Source organism: Pleurodeles waltl, chromosome 3_1 (genome assembly GCF_031143425.1).
Source record: "Pleurodeles waltl isolate 20211129_DDA chromosome 3_1, aPleWal1.hap1.20221129, whole genome shotgun sequence".
Taxonomy (NCBI): Eukaryota; Metazoa; Chordata; class Amphibia; order Caudata; family Salamandridae; genus Pleurodeles; species Pleurodeles waltl.
In genome coordinates, this window is record NC_090440.1 from 784,950,608 (window position 1) to 784,978,104 (window position 27,497).

Consider the following 27,497-nt stretch of genomic DNA (forward strand, 5'->3'; position numbering starts at 1 on the left):
TTCACATTTGCACTTAACCCCCCAATTTGATTCATCAACATATTAGCCTCTTCCTGTGACAGTTTATCTTTTTCCCACAAACTAAGTAACTGCTTTTTCCCTTGCAACATAAACAGGCAAGCATCTTTATTGCGTAATGGATTTGATTTAGTCTTTGTACAAGTCCTTCCCTACAACAAGAGGCCCGGTCTGAGCTTTCGTATAGTAATTCTCAAGCCTTATGACTTTAAAGATCAACAATCAAAGGATTCAGGCAACAGATTTCTTCTGAGTGAGCCCTTAGGAAAGACACAGTCCCTTTAACAACAACGGTGAGGGTAGGTGTCCAACTTTTTATGAAAAAAGGAAAGGGATTTATCCAGTATAGCTTACAAACACAAAGGCCCCGATTGATACTTTTTGACACAAAACTGCGCAAGTGCAATTTTGCATCGAAAAGCTTAGCGCTGGCTAGCTCCATTTTTTAGCACCGTCCAGGAGGACCATGACGCAAGATGGCGCTAAAAAATGGTTAGAGTCAAATTTTCTGATGTTAACCATTTCGTCTTGTCGTAAGGCAAAATGACGTTAACGCCTCAAACATGACTCTAACCTGTTTTAGGGCACGTAAATATGTCACAAAACGGATATGCACTATTTTCAACGGCATTAGCGTCAACTTCAAATGTTAATGCAGAAAACAGTGCAAAGGAGAGGCAAACTGGACCCAGAAAGCCAAGAGAGACCCTAGGGTGACCCCGTTGAACCATGAACCAGCTAGGAGGACACACACAAGTCCCAGGGGAAAGAGAAGAAAAAAGAGAACGTGTTGTTTTAGTGCAGAGGAGCATGAAATACTTGTGAGAGAGGTGACGGAGCATCAACATCAACTCTTTGTCACCTCCAAATTGCCAATTGGCAGGAGAAAGGCAATATGGCAGCAGATAGTTCACAAGATTAACAGAGGTGAGAACTGTAACCGGGTACAAGAAAGGCTGGCATTATTGCAAGCAAATGACAAAGGAAAAAATGGCAAGGAACAGGAAGGCAGCAATGCAAACTGGAGGTGGTAGTCAAGCACCACAAGAGAACCTGGACGAGATGGAGGAGATGGTTACAGCGGTCATCCCAGAGGAACTGGTCATTGGAATCACAGGACAGGACACCACAAGTGCAGGGTAAGTTGCATAGGGGAAATGAATGCAAAATTTTAAAGTGCAAGAAAGGGGAGGCACATAGGAAACACTCATGGGAGTGGTGGGTGTATGTCAGAGGAGCGCAGAGGGACACATTGCACATGAAGCAAGTAACACTATGCAGAGTAAGCTACACATGTAGCTGCACCTTGGTACTGCCATGCAGCGCAACACATACACAACCTGGACATCTGTCAATCACCAGGGTTACATACCTACATGTACATATGCAGCACATAGAATGGAAGGCATGTCTAATGACTGTGACTCTGGTCGTGTCATCACAACATCCCTTGCATATAGTCAAATAAACCCTACCAACATGACCAAGACATCAGAGACTAGGAAGTCAGTCAATACCATTCCTGGGGTTACGTCATGGTTGTGTCCCTTGCAGTAACACCCTGCAACTGCCTTGCCTTACTGCCCAAATACGTGTGCTGCATCTTACAGCACACAATTCATTGCAACCATCCCCAACAGTACCCAGACATGTGCCAATAGCACCACCACCCCGCACATTAACAACACATCCACATAAGGCTGCCACCACTCCATCATGCAGTAAGGATGTCCCCTGGGTGCAGGGAAAAATAATCTGGGCAGGCGCTGGGGGAATAGCATGGTGGTCCTGTATCACTGGAAACATGCCACTACCCAGAACAACTAAACTGGTGTAGTGTGGACCCACACATTTTGATGCTGATCAGAACTGTGCCACTACAGAAAATATGTATAACAGATTGCAAACTGTAGGTTACAACAAATACAGGCTGAGCACAACCATCTGAGACACATAGGAAAAGAACCATACACAGACAACACATGGTGTATGACTGTGAACATAATGGTGTACAATTTCACATTGATGGTAAGGGGATATCATGGTTTTGTGGGGTTCTGTCAGAACTCTGGGAGGAGCACCCCTTTAGGTCACAGAATGAGGGGGTCATTACAACCCTGGAGGTCTTGGACCGCCAGGGTTGTTTTGGCGGATTTCGCCACCAGCAGGCTGGCGGTGAAATCCCTGCTATTACGACTGCGGCGGAAGCGCCGTGGTCGCACTGCCGGGACCGGCGGTTTCCCGCCACTTCAGTCCCGGCAGGAGTAATCCTCCAGGGCAGCGCTGCTTGCAGCGCTGCTTGCAGCGCTGTTTGCACCGCCATGAAAAGGCTGGTGGAAAGGGGAGTCGCGGGGCCCCTGCCACGGCCCTGTGCAGCTTTTCACTGTCTGCTATGCAGACAGTGAAAAGCAAGACGCACGGCCGCAACACCGCCAGCTCCATTTGGAGCCGGCTCCTGTGTTGTGGCCGAGATCCCCACTGGGCCGGCGGGCAGAAACCAGGTTAACTCCAGTTAACTGGCTATGTCCATAAACTAATTTACCATCAGGCACTGTCATATAGAAAATGACATACACAGCAACAAATGATATCCATGCTGGCCATCCCTGGGTCCACCCCTGTACCTGTGTCAATTTAGCTGCGCTGCCACGATGCTGCATCACTTGCATCAAAGTGCAAGGATGGCTGCATTGAGGGGGAGATCATAGTTGGGTAGGAAGGAGCACCTTTCAGCACAAACAGAAGATGAAATGGAAATCTGCTAGGACCATGTGTGTTATGCAATGTAGCAACATACACATACAACGACATGAGAAGCTATCAAAGGAAACAACAGCATAGTGTCTTGGCAATGCCATCCCTGGGATGGTGTAAGGTATCAGTACCACCCGGGTGTATCTGAAAGATGTAAGACTGGGATGGGGGCATATTTCAATGTGTGTTGCTGTGGCTTGACCACTGCAACACCCATTGCAAGGCCTTACCATGCAAATGGATGCATAGGGAGGGTTGACAATAACAAGATGGTGTCAAGCCAACAAAAGGATTTACATCACACCTAGTAGATATGACACAGCCAAATGCGCCACATGAGCTTCCCCTCATGTGACACTCAGGTGGGGCAAAGGGCTGATAGACTGCAACCATGATGTACAGGAACAATGTTTGGGAAGCAAGATGACAGTGAGCCTCCCATAGCATGTCAGTGACATGTCAACTGCCACAGCACAGAAAGATGGATGATGGCTCTCCTGCTGATCTGCCTGTTCTGGTGTACCCAGATGACCTGGATGACCAGCTGACAACCATCAGCCAAGAGACCCTCCAAGAAGTCCTGGTATCCCTCCAGACACCACTTCCAGTCACAAGGAGGACAAATAATGTAGCAGCCATCCCAGATGCCCCACCCAATACCCCAGTAGTACGACCTGCCATCACCAACACAGCTGAGGACTCTGAGGACCCAGGGACCAGCTCTGAGAGGACAGTGGTAGGAGTCCAGCGGGAGCTGGCCAAGCAAGTTCCGGTGGGGCAGAGACTGTGGCAGCCAGCCTAGAGGGTATGCGCATGTGCCTCATTATGGCAAATGAACATACTGCAGTCAAACGAGGCACACACTACCCACTGCATGGAGTCCAGCAGTGTCTGAGGGACATAGCTGCTGCCATGAGGGAGAGGCCACACCAACTGCCCTCCCAAACTGGCAGCAGTGTGCTTGAGAACAAGATGAACTTCATGCAGCAGGAACTGGCCTCCCTCAGGGCAAACATGGCTGCCTACCACAGGGATGTTGCTGTTATCCTGAAAAATCAGCAGCTCCTCCTTTCTGCAGTGATGCCATATGTTGTTTAACAAATGGCAGCTGCCTGCAATTGGGAAATGGCATCTCCAACCACTGAAGTGTGTGTAGCCCCCTATACCTCCCCACCACCACCATCAAGGGCAGAGGAGACACCACACACATCGGAGGATGAAGATGTGGAACAGATCATCTTCACTCATAAGAGTTCCCGGTAGCACCAGCCCATGCCACATGGGCAATGTTCCCCTTTGTCCTATGCTTGAGATCATGCCAGTGTTAGCGCAGTTGGATATGTGCACTCTTCACCCACATACTGTTGACCTGTCTGCTATGGACTGTCATCGTCTCTCTCTTACCAATTAGCAATTATTGTTCCTCCGCACTTAACAACACTTCACCCAAGCATGTTCCATGACATGTCCCTCAACCCTGGACTTGTGTCACGATTGAATGGATTTCACAAATGGGGTCACTGACCTAGACATTGTAAATATCGCACTACTACACTTGTAAATAAACACCACCTACACAAACAGCATGATGTTGTGTATTGTGATCCATCTACTACGCTTAGTAATTGTGATGTTTGGAACTATGTCATTGGTCATGGAGTGTCAGTACAAGAGTGCAGGACTGTGGGGGCACATCTCTACACACAAGGTCCCAACATGACAAATGTTAATGCTGGTCTCATCCCCTATAAACAATTCACTGATTATGTCACAAATGAACAACATATGTATGCTTCACTCACTACATATATGGCAAGAATGGCTGTGAAACAGTTCTAGGGCAATATCGTCAGCTGGGAGTACCAGTAAAACACATTGGTGTGATACAGAGGTTCTTAACCTCATTAGTGATTGCCACCAGCCAGTTTTGCAGGATAGAGTTCAAATTTAGGCTGTTGTCAGATGTTCCACAGTTCCCAACATTCCTACAGAGGACCCCAACACTGACAGCTGAAGTACCACACCTACCTGTCCATTACAAAGTAAACATAGTCACCTTGAGTGGCGGATACACTGGTTGATAGATGCATGGACAAGTAGATGTGTTGTTGCTGCCAATGTGATAGCTCAGTTTTCAATAGGTGATGCACAATGTTCATTATAAATTATTATATATTTAACTAAACTAAAAACATTAATAAATCCTGACCTTGGCAGCAAGTGGTGTGTGCTGTTGCACTGATGTTGTTGCAGTTGCAGCCGAAGTTGTGGGTGTGATGCTAGCTGTGGCCCCTGCACTGCTGAGGAGCTAGGTGTCTGCTGTGCATTCTTAGCCAGTGTGGGGACCCCTTGTAGGAATGCCCGCCATTCCCCTGTTACCCTCTCTGCACAGTAGCGGCGAGCCATTCTTCGGAACCTCAACTCCTTTGCCAGGATATGGCGGTGCCCTCTTCTGAAATGCATTTGGCTCATCATTGGTCATGTTGGCAGTTGTTAAATGGAGGCAGGCAACCATCAGTGTCAGCATTGTGTAGAGTCTGTACAGATTAGAAGCTTACACAGCTAAATCGAATTACACATGCACTCCAACTCACATTCCAGAAAAGACAATGGCCCTGATAAATGTAATGACAATGCTGCTTTAACATCATATTTTTTACACTAAAGTGACGTAAACTGAGAAAATTAACCAAACATTTGGAAGTGTGCATTGCTTTTGCATAAAAAAGAATAACGCAAAGACAGTGCTACCCTTACATAGATCAGGCCCAAACTTCCTCATTATCTGTGTCTGTTTCCAATTATACATCACCAGTCACTTGTACATGTTATTGGGAGGATGGGATGCTATTAGTTACCATGAGGGGTCAGAGATGATAGGTACATATGAAAGCCTGATCAATATGACTGTCACCTACGCTGTGGGCATCAGAGCTTCCTACAAATTTGGTATTCTTCTCTCCTGAGCCTAAGGGTAGATGGCCATGCAATCCATCATCTCAACTGTCCTACTCATCCACCAAGGCCTGCCCACTCATACATGGGGTCAAGGAGTGGATCATATGTTAGGAGGGCTGACATTTAGGAATCTGGTATCTGTAGGTCTATCACATCTGCATTCATGTGTCCAGGTGTAGACTGCGATTAATACCAGACCTACCACTACTATTCCTTTCACACCCATTTCCATGCCACCACACGTTTGGCCTTGCATGCAAGCCAATTACATTCCACAGAAGTGTAACATACATGGAGTGCAAAAGACAGAGCACCATGCTGGGGGACAATTGCCATTTCAGTCCTCCATCTTCATGACAATACAGGGATGCACCAAATTGGGTTCAACATGGTGCATCCCTGTGTTGTGAGAATGATGGAGTGCGCCACTGTCAATATTCTCACACCATTGCACTCTGTCATTCACATATGGCCCTACATGTGGTTTGTCACTACCTTGTGTACATGATGTTGGCCATTGTGCACCACAAGCCTCACAAGGTGTGACACTCTGGTGGTGCATGCGGATAATGTCACCATCCAGACTACTTTATTATCTGATCATTGGACAGCTTATCACATCTGGCATTGTATTCAACACACATGACTCACTCACACCAAACCCTGGATTACTTCACAGGACACAAATTATCACACTTACCGGATACATCTGGGTTCTCAAATCGCGCCACTTCGCCAGTTGTGTAAGGGGCAGGTCCACCTGTAAGACATGAATGGTAAACCATGCTTAGTGTCAAATCATAGTCACTGCGAGTGGACAACAAATTTCGGTGTGAACTAGTTGAGTGAAGTGAGCTAGTTAGCCTAGTGGAAAACAGTGCAACAGAAACACCACTACAATCACACAATGACACATACACGCAGATGAGTTAGAGCCACACATCTGAACACTAACACTGGGCCAGAGACTCATGTAGTGATACACCCTGCAACATCCATATGTGGGCCATCTATAGAAGATGGAACAACATGGTATAAGGGGGAGTTGTGTAAAAAAACATGGCACTACCCTGGCGCTTTGCAAGACCTATAACTCAGGTACTCAAGCTTGTCCTGCAAGGCACCCAGAGGCGCTTTGTGATAGACATGCTGCTCAATTTTAATTCTGCAATGATCATGCGTTGATTAATCCATGACTGATGTGGCAAAGTTGTCTAATGGTATCAAATGCCCCACATTCATTGCCCCCAAAGGCAAAGTAAACCCCCTTATGCTAACATAACGGCTGGGGCAGGGGTCATGTGCCTGAAATGCTGACAAAGTTGCACTATGCATGCATTGTGCCACGTTGTTGACACAATCCAGGGAAAATCCAGGGAAAATATGGTAGGCTGGCGGTGCCTTGGTGTTTCATACATGACACTATGCCATGGCACAGGTGTCGCTATGGGATCTGAAATGTGTGCCTTCATGATGGTTGTGCAGGACTCATCAGACATCTGACCTGCATTAGTATCAATGTTGGATATGTGAACCCCAGGCCTAGACTGGTGCAGATACACATCATTCTGGTTGCATACAACCTGTCCATATGCATTGCATGCAGCACTTCAACTCATCTGCTACCATCATTCAAGAGCAGTGAATAGTCATTAGTATGCCAATTGGAGACTCACCAACAGGGCCACTGATCTCAATCCCAAGGTGATCGAGCATATCCTGCTCCCTGGCCACCAGATCTGCCCAGCGATGCTATAGCTGGTGCTCATTCCTGCCAGTCCTGTATATTCTCTTAAGGTGGTGGAGCACCTTGCCCTACTGCAGCTTCCTGGCCTCCGTATGGCATCCAAGGATGACCCGGCCATCCATATCAAGCATCATTGGCAGGTAGTGGGATACCAGCCACACAAATCAACCAGGCTCATCCTCTGACATCCTGGTCATCCTCCCCATTCCAGAAATGTCGAATTATGGTCAAAGTTATCCCCAAATACAAAGGAAGAAAAAATAAACAGAAACTTAACCCCACTAACTTATCCCAACTATCCCAAATGAGTAACAACCCGGACAGACAACCCACAGTACAAACACAAATCTATACAAAACAACACAAAACCGCAACTACTGGGACAAAATGCACACAATATATAACAGGACACGACAGGAGGAACACCACGAACTTCAAGACACAACCAAATCTCAACCACCAGCTCAAAAACTCAACCACAGTAAGAAAGGCAGAGACTGTAAAGAGAAAGTGAAACTATACCCACTGTACCATGCTTGTAGACAGGATTTTCTATTACATCACTTCCTGTCCCTGTGTGTCACATTTTTCAGTTATGCGTGTATTATTTTGATGCATTTGACATTTGCATTGTTTTTGTAGACACATAACTCACATGCTGCATTTACATTGACGCATGGCGGTTATGCGTCGATTTCACAGAAGGCAGCAGGAGGCAGGAGTGCGAGGGTAGAAATCACGCTAAGGGCCCATGTGTCATTTTCTTTGCATTTGCGGATGTTTTAGATGCATTTGCCTAACATATTTTGATTAATTTCCTGATTGCGTGTTTTTTTGCATTGTCCTTAGGTGCACCCTGAATCAACATACATATGGTATGGGCTGCGCTGCAATGTGGCATATTAGGTATGGACACATGTGGTAGTCCATGCAACAATGTGGTAAAGGTGTGATTGGTCTGATCCTCCAATGTGTGTGTTACGGAGTCAACAGCATGCAAATTGTTGCACGTCATGCATATATATGTATCCACATATGTTTGGCATTCAGTACAATGCAATAGTTCTGATATGTGATTGTGCATTGTGTTTTCGTATGTGATGTGTGATGTTGTCATACAGAGCATAATAATATCTAAAGCTACATACACAGGTCAGGCATTGTTGATGATGGGTGAACCATTGCTACCTAGGAAATATGACCCAACATCTGTCTCAGTATTTAGATTTTGAGTTTATGGAGACCTGTGTGAAGCCTGCATATTTGTCTGACATATGTACATCTTTGGTACATAGTGTGTATGACACACTCTGCCTACATTCCACCCAGAATATGTATTGATCACAAAAGTTTGATTAAACTTGTTGCATTTACCAATGGTTGTTAGTTTTGTGTGCTGGACCTGCAGCCCTAGCTGCATATGTTCTCATCCATACTGATGTGCATTCCACAGACGTGTCTGTGCAATGTGTGAGGTCATGTGTACCCTGTGTTAAGACTGTGCCCCATGGCAGTTGCAGGACAGATTACCATGAATAGACCTCACAGGCCCAACTCCTTCCATTGGTTGTTATACCTGGGCAGATCATGATGACCATAGTTACCAATGATGACCCCCCCTTGTCACACATGTTCCATGCAGCCATTGCAACTTTCACACTGAGCTGTGACAGTGTTCAGTTCTAACATGACTTAATTTCTATTTTTTTGACATCCACTACCTTATGTGTGGGCCCCTTGCATACATCCTTTTTGGACATTTGATATTGATATTGATTAACAAGTGGGCAACCTGGATGTACAAAATATGTTGTGGTCCATGGATTGTGTCCTTCAGTTGTCACATACCAGTGATAATGCTGTTTGGTGATGTGTGTGATGGTGGCAGTACAATCTTACAATTCACATATGATGCTGAAACCCTACTTGTCAGGTTCGTATTTGTAACATGCTTCCTGAGGTAAGTTTCACATTCCTATGGTATATGTAGTGGAGATAGAAGAGACCAAAGCAGGATTGGTTGTATATGTGAAGTGTTTATTTACAAAATTAACATGGTGAATTCAGTGGTTCTAAGAGTGAAAGTTGTCAACTATGTACTGTCTCCAGCATACCCCAGCAGCTGTGTTTGGCTGTTCCTCCTCCATATCGCCACCACCATCCTCCTCCTCAGGCAGGTCATCAACTTGGTCATACATAGGAACGTTCATCTGCACACATATGTTGTGCAGGATAGTACATGTCAGGATGATTTTGCACACAATGTGTGGTGCATATAGGAGGCTGCCTCCTGTCAGGTCCAGGCACCTGAATCTGGATTTCAGTATGCCAAATGTCCTTTCCACAATATTGCATGTCGTATGGTGTCCCTCATTGTATGCACGCTCTGCTGCTGTGTTTGGGTTTGCAAATGGGGTCATCATCCATAGCTGTATGCCATAACCCTGACCGCTGCAAAAGATAAAAGGTGTAAGTTGTTGTTAAGGCTTGCAACCGGTTTGTTGGGTAGCATAGCAGTTGTTATTTGGAATTGGTTGTGACTCATATGTGTTTGTGGTATGGTGTGAGTTCCTGCCCTTGTGCTAAGTTTTCTTAGCACTGTGTTGTTGCACATGACAAACGTGGGTATTGGCTCAAGGACCTGGGACATATAGGGGGTTATTACAACTTTGGAGGAGGTGTTAATCCGTCCCAAAAGTGACGGATATACCACCAGCCGTATTACGAGTTCCATAGGATATAATGGCTCGTAATACGGCTGGTGGTATATCCGTCACTTTACCGTCACTTTTGGGTCGGATTAACACCTCCTCCAAAATTGTAATAACCCCCATAATTTGGAATCCTACCTGATGCTCAGAATGTATGTACCATGTGTTGTGTAGTACACCTTTGTATCAGTGTGCTATCACTAGAGGGGACATGACACATCCTCACAATACAATGGGAGTCAGATGTGGTGACAACATGGTAGCCCTACAGAGCCTGGACATCCCAGCCGTTTTGACATGTGTCATTACAAAGGAAGTGCAACACTTAAGCCCATTTTAATGAGAAAGTGACAATGCACAACACAGCTCTGACATTGGCAGTGCTGTGATGCATCATTTTCACTATGCAGAAATGCATGTGTGACATGTTACTAGGCAACCCTTTGTAGTCCCCTGCGCCAGCGCCTAATATTCAGCCATGCACCAGCACCGCCAACCTTACACCAAGGCGCTTGGCTTACTGCCCTGTGGAGGTGGATGTATCTGTGCAGGAAGGGACACCTTCCTATACATATACTGTTTTGATGGACAATTGGCTCTTTCTGTGTGTGTAGCAGTATGCAGCATGCATAGGTGGCACATTCATATGAGGTCAAATCACAGTCTGTTTCCTTATTGCCTCTGGGGTGGTGTTTGATGTTGCCACTGCCTCAGGTTTTGGGTGACACCTACATCTGAATCAGCGTCATCATGCTATGTATCTTATGGTGACAGACCTACAGCAACACATATTGCGCACCGCTTCCACACTAAGTGCTGCATGGGAGGGTGCCCGATTTACAATGTGGCTTCAAGTCACAAAAGAGTGATCATCCGCCAACTTGTACATACAGTGCAGGCCATGACAATGGCACTTGGGACTCTTACATAGGTCTCTTAGTTATCTTGGGTGGCAGCTGATGTTTGTGCCAGGCATCAGGTGTCAAGGGGTGTGTATCCCATCGTATCAGGATGATCAACGTTACTACCAGTGTCTCTTCTGTCTTCCAATACATATATCAGCATTTAAACTGTCAACATATGCACAGTGCAGGCTATGGGATGGAGTCCAGCTACTTGGCAAATTAGTCCCTTAGCACAGTGCATGTAAGGTCAGTGATGTCCTCTATACTCCTACTGGGTCCCACTATGGCATCCATGATCTGCACTGTCTAACAGTGACTCTGCCCATGGTGGGCCATTTATTGTTTATGGTACAGGCATGATGGTGTTGTGGGTCAGTAAGTGGTGATGTGGCACTACAGTAGGTGTGGTACCACTTCTCACAAATCTGGCACATGGTATGTGATGGCCGTTGATGTTGTATTCCTTTGTGTGTGATCCAATGCATCAGGCAGATGTAAATGCACACTACAGGTAAGTCAGGTATGTGTTGATGAGGTGTAGTTGGTATTGGCACCAGCTGCCTGGCATTTGATGTTTGTTCTGGCAGAGACTTGCACGGCATGATTTAATGGGTCTGTGCCTATGTGTGACTTATGTTACATGAGCATGGTGTACGCCATTGACATTGCTGTGCTATTCTTTGTTTGGTGTACTATGTGTTTGAAGAGTACGTACAAGGCAACCTGTGGGCACTTGTAGTGGTTTCTGTACATCTCCTGTTAGCAAAGGGTACATATCTGCACCTGTCCTTCATGTGGTGTTTCTGTCAAGTTGTGGGTGTGTTACATACATGTGGGTGTATGTGTTTGTGCTGTGCACTGATTGTGCTGTACTTCAGCATGGTGCATATGTGTTGTTACCTGTACATCTGTGTTACCCTGGTCATGTGTGTTTGGAGTGGTGTATTTCTTGTGTGTCCTACAGGGTTGGTGTGTTCTGTGTATATTGCTAGGTTTGTTGAATTACCCACATGTAGGCCATTTCCATATTGGCCATCCTGGAAGTGTTTGTTGATCCAGCTGTGCCTGAATATGTATGTGTCATGGACGCTCCCAGGAGACTTGGCCAAAATGTTTGTAAATAGTCCCCAGTGGTCCACTATGGGCTGCACATTTATGAAATGCGTGAGTTTGCGATTCCTGTATACATGCTCTGTTGCTTCAGGTGGAACAAGTCTGACATGGGGTGCAGTCAATTGCACCGAGCACATGTGGAAAGCCAGCAAATTGGTAGAACCCCTGTTTTATCTCCAGTTGTATTTGCTGGGTGTTAGGGAAGCTGATGTGGCGGGGTGTCAGAGAGTTAATTGCATCTAATACCTTCATCAACCTGCAACAAAGGCACCAGTTGTCTGAAATGAACCACTTGCCAGCATGTGCAGGACAGCTAGCAGCTTTGTCACAGGTGGTATATTATGTGGGGTCTGTAGGCTGGCTGTGATATGTGGATCAATGTGGTGCAGCAGGTGTAGTATGGCTTGCCGGTTGAGTCTGTATGTCCTAATGATGTCTTGTTCCCAGAGGCCAAGGAGGGTTGTCCGATTTCGGAAAATCCTCTCCTGCCTTCTGGGTTGCCTTTGTGGGCCTCATTGTGGTGGTTATGGTTGCTGCAGTGGTGGCGGTAGTTGCTGTTGTTGCCTCTGTGTGTGTTCCGTAAGTAGTGGTGTGTGGGACTCATTTTAATACCTGGTCTGACCCTCGTGTTAAAATTTGATGCAAATCGGAGTTAACATAATTTTTGGTCCGCCTCCCACCCGTGCATCATTTTTGCACAGATGGATAAATATGGCGCTAGGGGCTTAGAGTCATTTTTTCGACGGGAATGCTTACCTTGCATCTCATTGATGCAAGGTAGTTTCACACATCCCAAAAATTATGTTAACTCTTATATTTTGATGCTAGATAAATTAGCGTAAAAAGAAAGATGCTAATTCAGCACAAAATAAGTATAAATATGGGCCAAAGAGTCAGGTGGCGAGAACCACCAACTAACAGTTTCTGCTTTAACTGGCATAAAACAGAGCAGGTTGCCTAGCCTGAGCAAGCCGCACTGGCCTACTACCAGCCACCTCCCATGAGATAAACCACCTGCAGCCTAGAGCTTCCTGTTCGTCACCACGAAAAGGAGGAGCAATGATGGTTGAAATGGAAATTACTTGCTGCTACTAGCTGACAAAATAATTCCAATGATAGAAACTTTAGCAATAGTGGAGGATGGCATGCAGAAAAGCTGACAAGGCTTCCGATACAAATCTTGCACTACCAAGGCTGAGTCTACACAGTGCATCCAGCACCCAAAAACTTGAGCTTACATTTAGGGAGCAAGCATGCAGGCAGGGCAAAGCAGGTCAAAGCTGGTCAAAACAAGTAAGTAAGGCAGGGCAAGGCAAAACCACTCCCAATACTGCCAATACAACCCAAGCCAAGCCTATCCCAGCCCAGTCACAACTGCCGGCAGGCCAACAGCCCAGCAGCCTAGCAGCCCAGCAACAGTCCAGCGATTCGACAGTTCATCAGCCTGCATGCACGTGCAATAATGACAGAAATGCAGCGTGGTGGAACTCAATGCCTAACATTTTCATACAATAAAAACAAGGAAGACAGATGAGAAGTACACAATTGTTTGCCAAGTTATATGAGAAGCCAATAGATGATAACATACATTAATAAAATATATTGTGAATTTCATCTGGTTTTGTGAAGATACTGAAGATCAAATCAGTCAAAAAAAATCATTGGAGTGGTAAGAACGGCACAAGAATTATTATTAGGTATTGCAGTAATAGCATCCTTGGAAGTCTCCCATGATTGGGTGGTGACCAGTGTACGTCTTTTGTAAAACCAGAGAAGAGTGGAGAGGAAAATATAAGTGGAGAGGAAAGTGTGAGACGAAAGTGGAGAGGGTGATATCCCAAGGACCTCAGCATGGATGAAGGGTTGCTGGGCTCAGGTCCCTTATCAGAAAGCGTGGTGGTCTGTATGTAAGCGTCTAAAGGTAACCAAGGCAATCTAGATGTGCTTCGGTTATAATTTTGGTTCTGGAAGATGAATTTCTAAGGAAGCATACCCAAGCCCATCAAGTATAATAGGAGATAGATTTGAAGTATTTCCAATCACAAAGGATCCTTTGACCCCTAATGTGAGAAGCAACTCAAGTAGTAGGACTTCTTTCTTGTTTAGTGGGGGTGGGATCAGGAAGAGGCCAGGGGCCTAAGCAAGTAAGGTTCGGATCTAGAGTTATTTTACAATGGAAGATGATGGTTATGATTTGATTAATATCTTCCCACTATGATTGGAGTAATGGACAAGATATGTTTGAGGTCACCAGGCTTGGTGGAACAGTTCCAGCATTGGTCTGTGTTTAGGAGGCCCAGTACGAAGCTTTTGCTCTGGATCCAGAAAGATCTATATAGTAGGCAGTATTTTCACTGTGCAATGATGGGGAAGATTTTGAGCTTTGTAACATATTTCCATATTTGAGACCAGCTTTTCAATGAAAGATTAGAGTAACCTTCATTAGTGCAGGAAACTGACCCTTTGTTTTGAGATTTTTGTATGAAATTGGGAATGTATTAATAGAGGATTTTATAGAGTTTAGAGTCTTGACAGTCCTCGCAATCAAAGCAAGTTTTTTAAGGATGCTTGGAGGTTGTTGGTTTAGGAAGGTTTTGTGCGATTAATTGCAACTTTGAGTTTGAGGAAGTTATAAAATTCCATGTCAGGCTTGTTGTAGGAGGTCTGTAGTAGAGAGAAGGGAATCACATTGGCTTTGTCAGTCTTTAATGTATATAATGTTGTGTGATGTCCCCACCGGAGCCTGTGGTGGGGTTCACCATCAAATTATATTAGTGGATTGTGCCAAAGTGAGGCATAGGAAGAGTGTTTGAGTTTGACCATGCATTTGCTGTCCAGGTGCTTTACTGTCATTATTAGGTCCCTGATTATGCTTGAGGGTTGTAGGAGCTTTGAAGTTGAGATGGCAGGTAGGGTTTAAATGGGGAGAGGATACGTAACCAGTTCTCTGCCAGATTGGAGGTGTGATTAGATGGTTTGGGTGGATCAGCTGTATTGCTTGCTTGCGTAGGAATGCAGTGTCAAGTCTTCTTAAGTTGAGAGAACTGACTCCTCTTCTCCTTGCCCAGTGTTTTTTACTGCACCAAAGAAATTGACAGATCAATTTGTTGATGAGTTTGAAGAAGGTGTAGGAAAGTTGTACGGGTAACATGCTTATTATAAAGTTAACCTGCGGTGCAATTACCAATTAGGTGCATTTTAGTGCATTCTAATCTGCTCCACCATGTCATGTGTTTAGGAGACCATGGCCCTCATTATGACCCTGGCGGTGTTGCACCGGCAGGACCAACGGGGGCGGGAGCACCGCCGACAGGCCGGCGGTGCTCCCTTGGGCATTCTGACCGCGGCGCTTTGGCCGCGGTCAGAAATGGAAAACCGGCGGTCTCCCGCCGGTTTTCCGTTGCCCATTTGAATCCCCCATGCCATGGGGGATTCTGACACCCCCTACCGCCATCCTGTTCCTGGCGGTTCGCCCGCCAGGAACAGGATGGCGGTAGGGGGTGTCGCGGGGCCCCTGGGGGCCCCTGCAGTGCCCATGCCAATGGCATGGGCACTGCAGGGGCCCCCGTAAGAGGGCCCCGCTAGTATTTCACTGTCTGCATAGCAGACAGTGAAATACGCGACGGGTGCAGTAGCACCCGTCGCACCTTCCCACTCCGCCGGCTCGATTACGAGCCGGCTTCATGGTGGGAAGGTCGTTTTCCCCTGGGCTGGCGGGCGGCCTTTCGGCGGCCGCCCGTCAGTCCAGGGGAAAAGTCAAAATACCCGCCGCGGTCTTGCGACCGCGGTACGGTATTTTGACGGCGGGACTTGGCCGCCCGCCAAGGTCCGAATGAGGGCCCATGTCTCTATAGGGTCCTGAATTTTTTGAAGTACATTGTTTTCAATATGAGTGCGTGAGTCTGGCAGTGATTTACACAGTTGGAGGCGTAAGTATTTGAGGTATTGATTTTGCCATTTGTGATAAGTATTATTGAGAATTGTATGGGTGCAGAGCTGGTTTAGGGGAAAAACTTCTGTTTTCTCTTTATTTAGAGAGTAGCCCAAAGCTTTGGCAAAGCATTAATTGGGTTTAGGTTTTAGGTATGACTGCATCTGCATCTTCAGAGAAGAGGAGGACATCATCTGCATACACTGCCACGTTGTAGGTTTTACAGTCAAACAGGATGCCTTTTATGGTGTTGTTGTGTCACAGCTCAGATAGGAGGGGCTCAATAGCTAGAAGAAAGAGTAATTGGAGAGGGAGCATCCTTGTCTGGTGCCTTGGGAAAGTATGAATCTCTCAGATAGGGAGCCATTTAGTCTAACTTTGGCCTATGGATTGTCATATAGTATGAATACCTTACGTTCAAAGGATGGGCCTAGGTTGAATTTACAGATTATTGATTTTAGGAAAGGTCAAGATACATTTTTGAAATTCCTTTTGGTGTCTAGGGCCATAGCCATCACTGGGGAGTATAGGAGAGGGGCTTTTTCTAGGACATGTGCAAAAAGTCAGCTTTTATCAGAGACAGGTCTACCCTTTATGAAGCCATTGTTTTGCCATTAGATGAATAAAGATCAAAGAGGGATTTAAGATGCGGCTTGAGTTGTGGCTGGAATGTTTTATAGAAACTGCCCGTGAAGCCGTCGGGCCCTGATGCTTTCTTTAATTCAATTGCTTTCATTGCTTTATCTATTTCTTGTGCTTCTGAGGGTTTATTTAGGGTGATCTGGTCTACTTCTGTGAGTGAGGGGAGATTCTTTTTTGGAGGAAATTTTTGCAGTCCATGATATCTGGTTGCTTATCTAGATTTTATAATACTTTGTACCATTGTGCAAAACAGCTGGCAATGTTATCCCTAATTTGTTCTTGAATGCAACAATTGAGTAGTTCTGGCTTTTACCCTTAAGGTAGTTTGCTAGGAATTTCCCTGCTTTGTTGAATTCAAATAGGCCCTCATTACAACCATGGCGGTAAATCCCGCTTTCCGCCGTACAGAAGACCGCCAACATACCGTTGCAGCAGCGGAATTCCGCTACAGGTATTACGACTCACAGCTCGGAATCCGCCACAATACAGACACCCACACAAGTCCGCCACACCAAAGGTCAGTGATAAACTGGCGATACCAAAACCTACACTGTCACACCAACAGGAATACACCCACAGTATCATGGCCCATGAATCAACACGGCGGTCTTTCAACCGTGGTAAACCATTGGCGGTACACACCGCCATGCTCAAAATACACACACATTTACAAAACACAACCACATTGAACAATTCAAAATACACATACCTGATACACATACACACACCACACCCACACACCCAATCCAATATAAAACACACACCCACATAACACACAAACCCTTACAACCAAACTTCTGAAAGAAGGCCAGAGAGAGACTACGTAACACAACACCAGCATCCGCAGACACACAACACCATTACTCATACAACATCCACACACCTCAAACAACACACATCCCCTCACACATCACAACAGACAGCACCTCACACATCACCCACACCATATCATGGCACCTCAAAGACGCCCCAGGTTTTCTGAGGAGGAGCTCAGGGTCATGGTGGAGGAAATCGTACGGGTAGAGCCACAGCTATTCGAATCACAGGTGCAGCAGACATCCATTGCAAGGAAGATGGAGCTATGGCGCAGAATTGTCGACAGGGTTAACGCAGTGGGACAGCATCCAAGAACACAGGATGACATCAGGAAGAGGTGGAATGACCTATGGGGGAAGGTACGTTCCGTGGTATCCAGACACCAGATTGCTGTACAGAGGACTGGCAGTGGATCCCCACCTCCTCCCCCACAACTAACAACATGGGAGGAGCAAATATTGGCGATCATGCATCCTGAGAGCTTCGCAGGAGTAGCAGGAGGACTGGACTCTGGTAAGGCAAATCTTTACTACTTTATCCCCCCACCCCACCTGCATGCCATCACATACTCCCACCCTCACACCCATCACCCCAACAACCCACAGATACCCCATTAACACAACCCACACATCCCAAAATCAAGCCCTGCATGTAACACCAATGCATGGACACCCATCACCAAACATGTCCAGTAGAGAGACTCACCTATCCCCCAAAATCACCAATCACACAAGGGCCACGGCAATAATGCAAGTACAGGAGTAGAGGGTAACTCACCCATTGCACAAGATGGCACTCACAGATACAATAATTATGCATTTACACCCCAACAGGACCCCTACCCAATGTCACCGGACAGGAGGTGCCAGACATATCCAGTCCCCCCACAGAAGAGGCCCACAGTGACGACAGCAGCTCTGCACGCCTGGATCAAGATGACCAGCCCGGCCCATCAGGGGCCTCGGGACAGTCGGTTCCCCTAACTCAGTCACAAACCACCACTGAACCTCCCCCTCAGAAAACACCGCCACAGCACCCACCCAGCGGGCCAATCCCTCTGTCCCCAGGACACGTCAATCAGCAGTGTGTCCACCACTACAGGGAACCCAGGCAACCCCACTAACACAGGACGATCAGGGACCTGGGGGCAGTGGCAGTGGGCACACAGTTCAGGGGACAGAGGCACAGGATAACAGGGAAGCTGGGAGGACTGCTGTGCGCCAGGGGGAGGACAGGCCCAGGGAACCCACTCTCCACGAGGCACTCTCCAACATCATGGGAGCTTACCACCATTCCCAGGAGACCATGGGCACGGTACTGGCCAAGTTTCAGCGGCTGCAGGAGGAACACTACCTGGGGATCAGGGAGGACTTGAAGTCCATCAACACCACCCTGGTCACCATTGCAGGGGTGCTGGCAGACCTTCTCAACACCAGGAGGGACACAGTGGCACACCAACGGGCCCCTGACACTAGCCTGGACGATGAACAGCCCTCCACCTCCGCCGGCGCTAGTGGACAGGAGGCACCGCCACAGGAACAACAGGCTACCAGCACCCTACCCCCTGCAGATGGAGAAACGGTCCCTGAAATCCAGGAACAAGACAGAGAACATTGCCAAGATCCCCGCAGGAAATAAGACCCAGCTGAATGTCACCCTTCTGTCCCACTTTGACACCCAGTCCACCTTAAAACGCCATTGCTCCACTTCCTATGCCCCATTGGACAATGCACCTGTGAAACAAATAGACTGGACTCTGCCATGGACATTCCTCCACCATCACCCCAGCCCATTTTACAACCCCCTCCACTTATTTGCACAGAAATAAACACACTTGAATCACAAAACAATCAGTCTGTGCTTTCACAAATGTGTAATTGGAAAATCTCTGGAATATAGCAATGTCAATGTACTTGTTCACATACCATTGTAACACAGCTGTAGGCCAGCAGTAATCAGCAGAGGGCACAAAGTGGGACTCAGATCTGTGAAATGGCAAGGCAAAGTAACAAGTCACCTCAGCCTCTACCCCAGTCAGCCCTGCTGCCCTCAGTGAGGAGGCTATTGACTTCCTGAGATCCCTCCCTGTTGGGCAATCTACCATTTTGAATGCCATCCAGGGTGTTGAGAGGCATTTGCAACAAACAGATGCATACCTGGAGGGCATTCATTCTGGGCAGGCAGCCCAACAGAGAGCATTTCAGGCTCTGGCCTCAGCACTGATGGCAGCCATTGTCCCTATGTCCAGCCTCCCCCCTCCAACTTCCTCCACCCGACCCAATCCCCTGTACCTCAGCCTATCCCAAGCACACCATCAGACCAGCATGCACACTCATCAACACACAAGAGTCGACATGGCAAACATAAGCACCACACATCCCACAAGCACTCAAACAAGCACCATCCCCATGCAACCACAATAACATCCACTGCCTCCACTGTGTCCTCCTCCTCCAAGTCCTCCTCCTCCCTCCCTGTCTCGTCTCCACTCACACCTGCATGCACTACATCCTCAGCCACTACCTGCATCACCAGCACGCACATCACCACACACCGCTCACGTGCAATCACCACCCCCACTACCATGCACACATCCCCAGTGCCCTCTCCCAGTGTGTCTGTGAGCCCTCCTCTCAAAGTACACAAAAGCAGGCACACACCCACCCAACAGCCATCCACCTCACAACAGCCTCCGGCCCAGGCACCTTCACCCAAATTCAGCAAACCGTACACCTCCTACAACCACTACCTCTTCCTCCACTCCCAAACCCCCTCCATCTTCCCATCCCAGTGTGTCTAAAAACCTTTTTCGGCCAAACTTTGATCTCTTCCCTTCACCTCCCCTCCCTCGTCCTTCCCCTAGGGCCAGGCTTTCCAGATCCCAGCCCAGCACCTCAGCCACCAAATCCCCAGGCACAGTGGTGCCAGCAACTGTGGGGTCATCGAGTGCGCCACCCATCAGGGCTGCCAGCGTGCCACGTAGCAAGGGCAAGGACATTCTGCCACCTGCCAAGGTGAAGAAGGTGCCCACATCCCGGAGGGAGAAGCCGCACCTACCAGCCACCAAGGGCTCCGCCAAAACAAAAGGGGACAGTGGCAAGACACCTGAGGCACCATCAAAGGTGGGGAAGGGACAAAAGCAGAAGAGCAGGTCAGGACAGGGCACGGTGGCACCGACTGAGAGACTAGTGTCACCCCTTCTGTCCACGACTACACCAACCTGTATGGTGGTGACACCGCAACCTGCCCCGCCACCTGCACCGCCACCAGCACCGCCACCTGCACCGCCACCAGCACCACCACCTGCACAGCCGCCTGCACCGCCACCGGCACGTCTGCAGCCTCAGCAACAGTCCCCAGCATCTTCCCCAGTGGGTAGCCATCCGAGGCTGCAGGAGACGTCCTGCTGCGTCCCTCAACAGGTGCTGACATGTGCACCACCGCCAGCACCGCCACCACAGACACTGCCGCAAGCACCGCCACCAGCTCCCCGACGTGCTCGGACAGTGGCACCACCGCTGACATGGCTACCATCCCCAGTGGTCAGTAGTCCAAGGCTGGAGGAGACTTCCTGGACCCTACCCAGCTGCAATGAGGCATGACTTTCATCACTGTTTGCACCTGCAGGTAGAAGGCGAAGCCGCAGCAGTGTGGGGTATGTCTCTGCCTCCATGGGGTATCATGCTACCTGTTCCTAGGCAATCTCGTGGCACAAACACCCAGGTGAGGGAATGGGACCGGCCACACTGCATGTGGAGCACTCTGGGCACAATGCCCTCTCCAGAACCAGTGGAGAATCACATCCACTACCTCAGTCCTTGGCAGATTGAAGCACTCTGGGCACAATGCCCCCTCCAGAACCAGTGGAGAATCACATCCACTACCTCAGTCCTTGGCAGGATGAAGCACTCTGGGCACAAAGCCCCCTCCAGAACCAGTGAAGAATCACATCCACTACCTCAGTCCTTGGCAGGATGAAGCACTCTGGGCACAAGGCCCCCTCCAAAACCAGTGGAGACTGTTATCCACTTGAGCGACTGTGGCTTTGCACTCCACAGGATAAAGCAGTGGGCAAACCACCCACTGGAAAGACTTGAGAGACTGTGGCTTTGCACTCCCCAGGATACAGCAATGGGCATAGAGCCCCCTCGTGCAGCAGTGGCGTTGTGCGTTCATCCGGCTGAGGTGCCCCCCTTCCCTTCCCCCTGAGGTGCCTGTTTATTTTCGATCTGATGCCCCTGCAGTGTTCTCTCCGTTTCGAGTCAGGTATCTTGTGGCATTTTGGCACCACTGGTCCACGGACAATGATTGGTACACTATCCGGACTTGTGTAGTTGGTGTACATATTTGTATATACTGAATTTTGAACTTTCACTATCAGATTTTTCATGATTGTTACAATCATTTTATTTTGTCCTTGCGTTCTTCCAGGGGGTGGGGGGGGGGGGCGCATATGTAATGTTGCTGCATGTATTTGTGTGTATGGTGTTGTGGGTGAGGGTGGGGGTGGGGTTATTGCGTGTTGCATGTGTGTGTCACACTCTATTCCCTCCCCCCTCCCCTGTGTTGTAGGTGCAGTACTCACCGTGGTCGTCGAGGGTGTCTGTCCTGCTCCAGATAGAGCAGGAGGAAGACCAGCATGAGCAGGACGTGTAGTTCGGGCTCCATGGCGTCCTGGGTCCTCGTTGGGTGTCGAGAGGTGAGTGGTTTCCCTTCTGTGTACTGTTTGATAGCGTTGTTTCCGCCCCGGAAAAGGTGGCAGATAGGCCTGTTGTTATACAGTGGGCAGTACTTTGTCCTTTACCTGGCTGTTGGCGGTTATCGCCGCGGTGTTTGTTGAAACTGAGTATAAGCCTTTCATTGTAGAAGTGCAATTTATTCTCTTATTGTCAACCCACACTGAAGTGTGTTCACCAGTGAAACGTCTAAACTTTATGTCCTACTAATCCCCATAAGAAAGACTAAGACACTAAGGCCCGTATTTATACTTTATTTAGCGCCGCATTTGCGCCCCTTTTTGACGCAAAACGGCGCAAAGCTACAAAATACAATGGTATTTTGCAAGTTTGCGCCGTTTTTGCGTCAAAAAACGACGCAAATGCGGCGTAAAAAAAGTATAAATACGGGCATAAGGGCCTGTTTTATACTTTTTTAGCGCTGCATTTGTGTCATTTTTTGACGCAAAAGTGTTGCAAACCTACAAAATTCAATTATTTTTTGTAAGTTTGTGCTGCTTTTGTGTCAACAAATGACGCAACTGCGGCGCTAGAAAAGTATAAATCAGGCCCTACGGGCCTGATTTATCATAGTTTTGTGTCACCCTTGCACCACACAAGGTGATGCAGGGTGATACAAAACCTAGATTCAGATTTACCAAGCCACGCAAGGCCGACCTGCATAGCTTGGTAAATCTGCAAGCCACTGCCTTGTGTTACACTGAGTGGTAGGGACATTACTTGGGTGGAGCTGTGAGTGTTCCCGGCATCCACCCATGCATTCTGGGGCATTCCCAGATTGACCAGCACTGGTAGACCTGGGAAAGCTTCAGAATTGTACTCCTTTCCACCAGAGGCCAAACCAGGAGAAATATATTGGAAAATGCCTCTGAGGTGCCCTCAGTCCTGACTACAACCCAGGCACCCTTGCAACAACACCTCCGTTGGTACAAGGTAGCACATTGTACACCAGTGCAGGAAAAGAGCAGGAATGCACATATATTGATAAATATGGCACATTTCTGCCCTTTCCCTTTCGCACAGGACAGTAAGTTATCTTGCTGCTTCGCATTGTGTGAAAGTATGATAAACATGCCCCTATTATTTGAATTTACTTACCTTTTCCATTTGCCCTTTTCACTTCCTTACTTCCACCACATGCATCCATGTACTCCTTTCCTTCCCTCTTTTTATCTCACCTGCACATGCTACTGTGTGTTCCACTCTCTTTACCACACTTAAGAAGTCTCTAAAGGTGATATTAAAGATGGTCACACAATAGTAGACCGCAAACATGAACAATGAATTTCATGTCTGCATTCAACACATGTTCTTCATTAACAGTTGCATACATCCTTTAGAACTTCACCATATTGCGGGGAAATAACATCACACTTTCCTGGGGTTCATATCAATGGGAAGTTCTCCAATGTTGGCCTTTGCTGTCTTCTTTTACACAGCATATTTGAAAAATGTAGATTTAGACCAAGTTGAGGTGCTGAGGTTATTCACTCTCCTTCACTTGTTCCCCCCTGAAGTATCATCAACTCCACAATGATGGGTACCTCATACCCAGGACCTTATGAATAATAATTCACAAGACATCCACTAACTGTTAAAGATGGAATAGCGACTCTCCTAATTATGACAAGAGAATCTGAATTTTATTAAAGACACGAAGGCTACCATTATGCATTAATCCTTTAATGCCACTCCACGCAGTACTTTAAAGTACATTACATCATAAAGAAACATTCCAGAATAGAACATCTACAACATATAATGAGCCCATGTAGTCAACATTCTGCCTCTTTTAAATGGAATACCGAGTCAACTTCTTCCAATGCTGGCTGAAGAACGGACGAACCCTCAAATAAGTCATCCAAATTAACCCCTTAGCTGCTGGACCTTTCCCCCCCCAGTGCTGAGCCCTTTTTTGGCTATTTGGGGTAGTTCGAGCTTAGGGCTTCATAACTTTTTGTCCACATAAGCTAACCACGCCAAATTTGCGTCCTTTTTTCCCAACATCCTAGGGATTCTAATGGTACCCAGAGTTTGTGGTTTACCCTGGAGGAGACCAAGAAAATAGCCAAAATACAGTGAAAATTTGGTTTTTTCCACAAAAATGGGAAAAAAGGGCCGCCGAAGAAGGCTTGTGGTTTTTTCCCTGAAAATGCCATCAACAAAGGGTTTCTGGTGCTGAAATCACTATCTTCCCACCTGTCAGGAACGGGCAGACTTGAATCAGAAAACCACATTTTCCAACACAAACTTTGCATTTTACTGGGACATACCCCATTTTTACTATTTTTGGTGCTTTCAACCTCCTTCCAGTTAGTGACAGGAATGGGTGTGAAACCAATGCTGGATCCCGGAAAGCTAAACATTTCTGAAAACTAGACAAAATTCTGAATTCAGCAAGGGGTCAGTTGTGTAGATCCTACAAGGTTTTCCTACAGAAAATAACAGCTGAAATAAAAAAATATTGAAATTGAGCTGAAAACAACAGCCATTTTTCTTTATGTTTTACTCTGTAACTTTTTCCTCCGATGTCAGATTTCTGAAAGCAATATACCGTTTTGTCTGCTGGACTCTTCTGGTCGCGGGTATATAAAGGGCTTGTAGGTTCATCAAGAACCCTAGGTACCCAGAGCCAATAAATGAGCTGCACCCTGCAGTTGGTTTTCATTCTATACTGGGTATACAGCAATTCATTTGCTGAAATATGAAGAGTGAAAAAGAGGTATCAAGAAAACCTTTGCATTTCCAAAATGGGATCAAGATAAGGTTTTGAGGAGCAGTGGTTATTTGCACATCTCTGAATTCCGAGGTGCCCATACTAGCATGTGAATTGCAGGGCATTTCTCAAATAGATGTCTTTTTTACACACTCTCTTATATTTGGAAGGAAAAAATGTAGAGAAAGATAAGGGGCAATAACACTTGTTTTGCTATTCTATGTTCCCCCAAGTCTCCCGATAAAAATGATACCTCACTTGTGTGGGTAGGCCTAGCGCCCGCGACAGGAAATGCCCCAAAACACAACGTGGACACATCCCATTTTTTGACAAAAGAGCTGTTTTTTGCAAAGTGCCTACCTGTAGATTTTGGCCTCTAGCTCAGCTGGCACATAGGGAAACCTACCAAACCTGTGCACTTTTGAAAACTAGAGACCTAGGGGAATCCAAGATGGGGTGACTCGTGGGGCTCTGACCAGGTTCTGTTACCCAGAATCCTTTGCAAACCTCAAAAAAAGTGGCTAAAAAAACAAGTTTTCCTCACATTTCAGTGACAGAAAGTTGTGGAATCTGAGAGGAGCCACAAATTTCCTTCCACCCAGCGTCCCCCCAAGTCTCCCGATAAAAATGATACCTCACTTGTGTGGGTAGGCCTAGCGCCCGCGACAGGAATGGATCACACAAGGGTCAATGGTAGGCCTTGCTTGAGGTCTACTGTTAACCCTGGAGTGATTCATTCCTGAAGCAGGCACTAGGCGCAGGCACACAAGCAGGGTTGTGTTTTTATCAGGACAAGTGGGGAAACACTGGGTGGTAGGAATTTTGAGGATCCCTGCAGATCCCTGGACTTCTGCTCATTTTTAAGCACATAATGTAATTTCAGGGGGATTCTGGGTGAAGGAAAACTGGTGAGAGCCATGCAAGTCCTGCACCCTTGGACTCCCCTGGTACTAGTTTGTTAAAGTTAACCCACCACTCACACTGGTTGGTTTTAGCACCTCCAGAAATTATGGTTTCAAAGCATGATTAATTATCAAAGTATCTGAATATTGAAACCAAGCCTTCTGAAGGTGAGCCATAAAGCCGCGTCCAGGCACCAACCTCTTTATGGTCCATTCACATGCCATTCACGCACAACAAACAACCCTTTCATATCGCCAGCCACGGGCCCAATCCAATCAATCACTCCACTCACATTAACTTACCGCTGCCAGACAAGGGCCCATCACATTCACACGCCACTGAACGGAATAAGTTTGACTACATTTTACCACCTGTCAAGTAACTGCCTCCTTCTTCCTTAACATTACCAAATGCATGCGTAACAAACCTTTACTAATGACTCCTGTGACAGCCACCTGAGGCTCAGGAAGACATGTTTTTCATGCGCCTTTAACGCACTCTCTGTGCTAAATCCAACTCCTTCCAGTTTGTGGATGCAAGTTGGGGGTGTCCGAGTATGCCGTACAAAGCGATTCCTCGAACTGAGTGAGCATATCTACCTTTGAAACTAAGGGAGACATGCTGGGGATTTCTCATGCTGTTACCTAAAGAGAAGGTCATAGGCTACCTGCCTCCTTCTTCCTTAACATTACCAAATGCATGCGTAACAAACCTTTACTAATGACTCCTGTGACAGCCACCTGAGGCTCAGGAAGACATGTTTTTCATGCGCCTTTAACGCACTCTCTGTGCTAAATCCAACTCCTTCCAGTTTGTGGATGCAAGTTGGGGGTGTCCGAGTATGCCGTACAAAGCGATTCCTCGAAGTGAGTGAGCATATCTACCTTTGAAACTAAGGGAGACATGCTGGGGATTTCTCATGATGTTCCCTAAAGAGAAGGTCATAGGCTATGGAAAAGGGTAGTGTTTGGTACATAGGGGAGTCCATGAGAACGTAGCATATGTCCCAGCCAACATTATGTGCAGTGATGTGACTATAATGCACTTATACAGCAAACTGAACATCTACTAAGTTCTGATGGAGGATGAACATGAAAAGCAGGTCAAACACTGACCTATACAAGTCATTCTCCTTCAGTGCTGGGATGGCACCAATGGGTTTGAATCCATAGGTGTAGATGATGTACATCTGTTCTACCTTTACTATCTGCCTTCTACCTGTGCAGTAACCCTGTGAAGGCACTCCTACCATAAGCTTTCCTTACCCATCCATGTCTCTGTTCTCATCAGAGTCCTGGCTAATCCTGTATAATAGCCAAGTGAACCTATACTAGTTTGTGGAAGCAAGTTGGGGGTTTCCAAGTATGCCCTACAAAGTGATTCCTCGAACTGAGAGAGCATATCTACAGTTGAAAGTAAGGTAGACATGCAGGTGAAGAAAGGGTACTCCGTGGCAATGTGGCATATGTTCTGTCCACTAGTATATGCAGTAGGGGGAAGAAAATGCATGTTAATTGAACAGAACACCGACCACGCCAAAAGGAAGT